The sequence below is a fragment of the Hylobates moloch genome, unplaced genomic scaffold (genome assembly GCF_009828535.3).
Source record: "Hylobates moloch isolate HMO894 unplaced genomic scaffold, HMol_V3 SCAFFOLD_6, whole genome shotgun sequence".
NCBI classification, from domain to species: Eukaryota; Metazoa; Chordata; class Mammalia; order Primates; family Hylobatidae; genus Hylobates; species Hylobates moloch.
Window position 1 is genome coordinate 43,257,328 of NW_026652281.1, and position 6,000 is coordinate 43,263,327.

Below are 6,000 nucleotides of genomic sequence, written 5' to 3' on the forward strand. Positions count from 1 at the left end.
TTCACTTTCTCTTTCATGATGCAGGACATTTGTATTTATTTCGTTTCCTTGGAAGAATCTATTGTGTTTGCAGTTGAGCACGATATTGAGTAAATTACCACATCAAGTGTCTGACTCTCTCTAGACCTTATTTATTTTTCTCATCTAAATGATTAAGTCTCGTCGTGACTCTTCAGACATTTTCTTCCTGTCCTTAATCATCTTCAGTTTTAGTTCTTTTGATTAAATATCTCTCCCTCCTAAAGTGTCTGAAACCAAGGCTTCCACTTATTTAATAGCTGTCTCATGATATTTCTTAGATTCATCCCACATCAATGTATGTCACATCACTGAATGTATGCAAGGTAACTCTTTGGCACAATAAATGCAGAAAATATAATTTCTATGTGATTATGAAATGTGATATTCATGCATCTTATTACAGTAAGAAAAATATAAAACATAGTCTTTTCATTCTTGAAATGCATATATTTAAGAATACATGTAAGATTGTTAAACTGATTCAAACAATCACATTTAAAACAGTATGCAGAAAAGGCACTTATTTTGTTAACGCTCGTATTTCACTACCAAAACTTTGTCATGTGCATTTAAAACACACACCCAGAGCTTTATACTCCAACAAATTTGTGCAAGAAAATAAAAATACTTGATACTAATTAACTATGTAAAGAGGATTAAACAGTGCTAAGAAATAACCTTTGCCTTAATCAGTAGTAAATGTATTTAAAATGTTAAGAAAATGGAAATAAAATGATAAAAACCATTTTTGCTAAAAGGGGTATTAAGAAAAATGTTTTGATTATTTAAATTCTATGGGTAATATGGTTGCTGGTGGTCATTTAATTATTGGAGAGGAAGCTGTGAAAATGGCCCCCAGCAAGGGTGCAGATTTATCATTATGTATATAGAATAGAAACTTAGCTTGGGTTTTTAAGAAGTTATTTCTGCATGAAAAGACCTAGCAAAAGCTATGTAAGAAAGGCTGAGACTGCACTAGTACTTGCTCAAATGCTAACCAAGAATATTATACATTGCACACAATGACAACACGTGTTGTTGAGGGGAGGAGGAGAAAGCATCTACAGCTGCCACTTGAAAGGGAATGTCTCAGGGTTTTTATGAGTGATCAAAATCACACTGGATAATTATTCACATTTATTTTTGAGGAGTCCACAAGATTCATCAGTAAATACTCTTCACTTTGAGAGAAACAATACATTGCCACAGGGCATGTCACACTGACATATTGTTTCTGCAGAAGCTAGCAGCAAGAACTGAGGTAACTACAAAACTGCAAGTATTGTAATATAACCTTAGTCCATCTGGATGCAAGAGATAGTTTTAAGTTTCATTAAGCTTTTATTAGAATCATGACGACTGTCCAAGTCTATTTTCAGGGGCTTGTCTGTCCAGTTCCTCATTAATTTTATCAGAGGATAAGTGCTGATAGTGTTCAAAATGACCAAAGGCTATTATTTTGTAGAAGATTGTGGATACCAAAAGTAACAACTTTCCACTATGCCCATGAAGCTAAACTTTATCATCTTCCAGTGGAATGCACTGTGATCCTTACTGCATTGGACTTCATTTCCACATATTTATATATTTTTTCAAATTATTCTTATTGTTTTTAGGAAAGCTTCACCCAATGAAAACCAAGACCCCAACTATTTAACTTTATATAACTAACCTATAATTAATAATAATAATTTTTACCATTAATTTAATCAATAATAAAATCTTTAGACCTGATAATATTTCATAATCTAAGCATCACAGAAATATTTCTGTTATCACCAAAAAAAGATAAGGTTTCTTTTAGTATAGTGGCTAAGCAATAGTTTAGAACTTCTTTAATACAAGTTCAATAACAGCTTCCTTTTAAAAAAAATTATTTAATGTTAATGGTTTAGTTTCTTCATATTTAAAATCAGAAAAAAATTGTTATTATAGTTAAACAACTATAACTGTTGATACTTCTAGTCTATCCATCATTGGTGTTAAACTGTCTTCATCTCAATATATTAGTATCCTGTATATACTAATCTTGTGGTTCTTTTGTTCTAGGAAAATGGGCCCAGTTTGTATCTTATCTTTCCTAATATACTATAAATATCTTAAGGAAGGAAAATAGCTTGAATCATCTTTGAATATCACATTGTTTCTTGCATATTAGCACTTTGAAAGTTGAATGAATAAATCAGTGAATGAAGAAAAATATGTAGTAAGTCATGAAACATAAATTAAAAAGACGAAAGCCGATCTTGGTGATGTGTCTAGCATGGTGAACTGTAGCTAGGGAGTTAAGAGCTAAAATCAACAATATCTGGAAATGCCTAAAAAGTATTTACCAGTGCACCTGCCATTAGAAGTAGATGTACTAATTTTAGGCACTGGTATATTATAAACCACAGTGAAAACCCTACTTCCTTTAGATTCAGGTTAGGAAGGAGTATGATGGAAGAAACAGCAATGGATGAATAATAAAGAAAAGTTTTCTAATAAGTGAGATGATAAATATACTTTGTTTTCAGAGAGAACATTTTCATGGCATGTAAAGCAATAACTTTGTTTAAATATTCATTTTGCTCTACTTAAATTTGTAACAGTAAAAACAAAATTGCTGCTTTGAGTCTTGACATATTTTTATACAATTTAACAAAATTTACTATGATTTAATACTTAGCACTTAGATATTATAAATGCAAGGTTAACAAAATATTTACAGTTTGAAAATCATGCAGAACTATCAAGCATTTCCTGAATAGAAAGAAATTTTATTTTACTATGATGACTGCAATGCTACGATTTGGGACAAAACTTGGATTGGGTTGGATAAGAAACATGATTACGTTAGTAATATTATTTACTGGAAAAACAGTCTAACAGGAGCAAACTATACAATGTTGTAGCATTCTACCAGTACGATATAAAATCTGGTACTCGTTTGTGATATTTCAGTAGACGTTCTAATATTCTGTTAGTGAATTGCTTTAACAGCATCACAGTCTGTGTCCTATTACTGACTTCCATGAACAGCATGAGACAATTGGTTTTTTGTAATGCAGTTGTAGATTAAAGTGGTTTATCATATAAATGGCTATCCATAGGAGTAGATAATTCTGATGAGATTTACCTAATTTATTTTTAGGAAATAAAAAAGTATCACTAGATTTCACAAAGCATAATTAAAATACTAATTGAAAATACTGTGCTACATGTGTATCGACCGTCATTTCACTTTTTAAGAGATCTGTTGGTATTTTAAACACATCTGGCCAGAACACAATAATGGTAAGACAATGTCATTGTTATCTTTATATCCAATGCTGTAGAATGAAAGTTTGAAAATTCCTCTTTTTACACTATAAAAATAATTAATGACAAGTTAATGTACAATTAGTTTATTATGAAAATTGATAAAGGTATTAGCAAAAAAAGACAGAGGCATTAGAGTACATAATTAAGCTTCTTTAGATAATTTTATACATAGAATTAACACTACCTATTCTTTTTTTTCTTACACTATTCACCGTGTTAATCTTACAGTACATGCACTAGATTATGATTTTCTGAATCAAGGCAATTTAACGTGAACCACAGATTAACTTAAAGAGTGAAATGATCTCATTTTTGTTTACAGACTTTTGGGTTTCCTTAAAAAATTAATGAAAATAAGTCAAAGATATAACGTTTATATTTTGAAAAATTGAAACTAGTAACAATTAGAAAACTGTTTTAAGTATATAAAATTAATTTACAATTCATCATAAAACATGATGCTATTTCCTTCTATAGCTGTATTCAGTAATGTGACTTTAGACTCTCCTTCCTATAATTAAAGAGCATTGTAACTTCCTATTAGCATTATAAATCAAAGAGAAATATTCTGCTTATAGCTTCCAGAGAACACTGTCAACCTTATATATGACATTTTACTATGTCATCAAATTAAGAAACAGAAAGTTACCAATCTCATAACTAAGGTGTTTTATTCTTACTTAAAATTAAAAATTTATCAAGACATTACATACTTTGCAAAATGGCAATTTTCAGGTGCATGATGAGAAACAGACAAAAACCATACAAAGAATATGTGAGCAGACTATGGACAAAAGACCTTCTTACTGCCATTTTCCATATCATATCTTTGTTGGTTTATTGGTTTTCTTTTGTTTCATAGTATGCTGTAAAATGGTAAAACAATTGTCTTCTCTTAGTTGATACCAGCACATATATTTTCCCCTTTTATGTTTTCCTACAGATAAATAATATGTTTTGTATATATTTTATTTATTTATTTATTTATTTATTTATTTATTTATTTACAGATAGAGTCTCACTCTGTCACCAAGATGGGAGCACAGCGGTATGATCATAGCTCACTACACCCAGTAACTCCTGGATTCACACGATCCTCTGGCCCCAGCTTCCCCAGTAGCTAGGACTACAGGTGCACAGAACCACATTTGACTTATTTATGTTTATGTTTTCAGAGACAATGCCTATTTTTTCCAGGCTGGTCTCCAACTGCTGGCTTCAAGCAATCCTCTTGCCTTTGCCTCCCAAGTAGCTGGGATACAGGTGTGAGCCACCGTGCACAGCTATCTCTTCATTAAAACATCTGATTGTGGACTTATAGTATTATAAAGAGTTACATAAATTTTAACGTGCATATATTTTTCTTTGGAATCCATGGGGAAAAATATTTTCAAGAAATGATAATGAAACAGTTGGCTAGTCATCACTAAAAAAAAAGTAAAACTCTTCCATTACCTTATACCTTGTACAAGAATTAAAATGTAAAATTAAGAGCTAAAATTATAAATCTAGAAGGAAAAATGGGAAAAATCAGTGTAATCTTCAGTTGTCAATAATTCTTTTAATAGAGTTACAACTTCTTGAACTATAAAACATTAAATAAATTCTTCATCAAAATTATAAACTCCCTTTCTCTAGATCAATGTGGAGAAAATGAAAAGGGAAGTCACAGCATGGGAGAAAATATTTTCAAATATACCTAAAGACCTGTGTTAATAACATATAAAAAGCCTTACAATTCAAAAATGATAATTAGAACAATTCAATAAAAATGAATAATATATTTGAACAGATGCTTCACTAAATAAGACCTACAGATGAAAATCAGTATGTAAAAATATACTCAACATCTTTAGTTGACAGGGAAATACAAATTAAATCATTGATATACCATTTCATACACTGTGGAATGGCAGTAATATAAAGAATCTCCAGACCAAGTGTTGTGGGCATGTGGAGCAATTCCACCATATTTCTGGTGGGAATGAATACCGATAAATTCTCTTGGGAAAAATGTTTGGAATTTCTTGAATATTTAAATTTTCTGTTCCATAGAACCACTCCATTTCATTACCTGGTGTGTATGCCAGGAAACAAAAACATATGTCCACACAATAATCTGTGCATGAATGTTCATAGCAACTTTGTGAGAGACAAAAATCAGCAGCAAATTAACAACTCATTAACAACAAAATGGATAAAATCAGGATATGCCCATAGAGTGGAGTTGCTACTCAGCAATAAACAGAAAAAACATGTTTTTGACACATATATCCATGTGGCTGAATCTTGAAATAAGTATGTTGAATAAAAAAGCCAGACAAAATGATCACATACTGTATAATTAGCTTTACACAATTCTAGAAAATACATAATATTGACAGAAAGTAATCCGTGGTTCCCTGCATATGTAGTTGGAGGAAGGGATGTTTTATAATAGTGATAGCACAGGTGGCAGACAAATTCCTCGGCAGATCAGGGTGGCTCCCTGGTAAAACCCAACTTTCAAGCGAAAGCCTGAAAACCCTGAAAACCGGGCTGCCAGTTCCAGGTGGAATCCACAACCCGAAATGAGAACTTCCTTGATGCCTTTCAGCCAATCGAATGGTTCTTCTTTCAGATCCCACCCATGGACCAATCAGCATGCACGTCCTCCATTCTGAGCGTATAAACCCC